This window comes from Pteropus vampyrus, unplaced genomic scaffold (genome assembly GCF_000151845.1).
Source record: "Pteropus vampyrus isolate Shadow unplaced genomic scaffold, Pvam_2.0 Scaffold22, whole genome shotgun sequence".
In the NCBI taxonomy this organism is placed as follows: Eukaryota; Metazoa; Chordata; class Mammalia; order Chiroptera; family Pteropodidae; genus Pteropus; species Pteropus vampyrus.
Window position 1 is genome coordinate 5,945,907 of NW_011888803.1, and position 1,608 is coordinate 5,947,514.

The following is a 1,608-nucleotide window of genomic DNA, read 5'->3' on the forward strand; positions in this document are numbered from 1 at the left end:
ACTCTGTTCTTGTTGCTATTCTTTAAAAGTTTTTATTGAAGTACACTATACATGCAGAAAAGTATATTATAAACACATTTTTTCCAAAGTGTATTATACATACAAAAATATAGTATATTATATACACAGAAAAGTACATATGCCACACATATACAGCTTAATGAATTTTTAGAATCTTAAAACAGTTCAGTATCCAAGCCCTTAGTACTTTTTTTAATCAGATGTGATATGTATCACTACTATTTGGTTTGAAGGGGCAAAGCCACATAACATGATTTACCCTGGCCATCTCCCCTACTGCTCACCTCTGGGTAGAGGTTAGAGGCTGATAATCTCAGGTTTTATAAGAGGAAGAAGAAGGAGTTCCTTTTGACAGGTGAAGGTAGGAAGAGCTAAGAATAAAAACTGGACATTTTGAAGAACTTGACAATCCCAAGATTCAAATATATTGTCAGGGAAAATAATTAGGAGAGAAGGAGTCAGGAGACAATTGTATTAATCTGTTACAGTAGTCCTAGAAGAAGTGATTTCAGATAGAGTATAAATTTAAGAAACACTGCAGAAATGAAAGCAATTGAACATGTCAACTAATGACCAGAAGGTTCAGAGGAGAGTAAGGAGTCAAACATGGCTCTAGAATTGGAATCCTGAGTATCCTGGAAGCTATGAGCACCACTGTAATGAAATGAGAATGAGAAGAGGATGGTTTTGGAAGGAACATAGTGGAGAAGTTCAAGACAGTGCAGCATCAATAATATTAATTGCTTTACAAAGAACAAAAGGGGGGCAAACTAAAAGCCATCATTGGACTTACTTATTGGAGCAGAAAGTAGATTAGAAGAAGTGAGCAGGTGGAAAGAAAGTGAAAAGAATAATTGTAAACTACTGTCTCCTCTTAAGGAATTTTCCAAGAAAGACAACAACATAAATCCAGGGTGCACCTAGACCAGGGGGAAAAACAAACAAACAAACAAACAAACAAACAAACAAACAAAAAACTTGTTATGGAGATATGTAGACAAATGATGCAATAAATTCTTAGTGAAAGAGGAAAGGCTTGTCCATATGAAAGGCTTAGCATGGGAGATGAGAACATCTTCCTATAAGATCAGAAGGAAGTGTTGAGCTTTTAGATGGAGAGAAGGAAAGAGGAAGAATCAAGCATTAGCCTTGACTTTTTCTAGGCATTGGGAGATCATATCACATAAGAAAGTAAGAATGAGAAGAAATCCTGGAATTGACACCATGGGGAATACAAAGGGCTGTAAATAATTGATGAGTCTATGGCCATGCCACGCTGAACATGCCTGATCCTGTCTGATCTTGGAAGCTAAGCGGGGTCGGGCCTGATTACTTGGATGGGAGACCACCAAGGAAGACCGGGTGCTGTAGGCATAAAAAAAATAAAAAAAATAATTGATGAGAACAAGCATTGTCAAGCAGCAGTGAGGGCCAGCTGACTTCAGACAGCTCAGAACTGTAGTGGAACCAGTCAACCTGGCTTTAAGACTTTCTTAGGCAATGTTTGGCAGCCCAGGACTGGGAGCTGAAAAGGAAAATAATAGTATTTACCCATTCTTGGGGATTGGAACGACAGCTCTGGGGCGA

General features: G+C 38.1%; 1 pseudogene; it reads left to right on the plus strand.

Moving 5' to 3' along the window:
* The first annotated feature begins 1,279 nt into the window (after positions 1-1,279).
* Positions 1,280-1,395, plus strand: LOC111736819 (annotated as a pseudogene).
* The last annotated feature ends 213 nt before the right edge of the window (positions 1,396-1,608 follow it).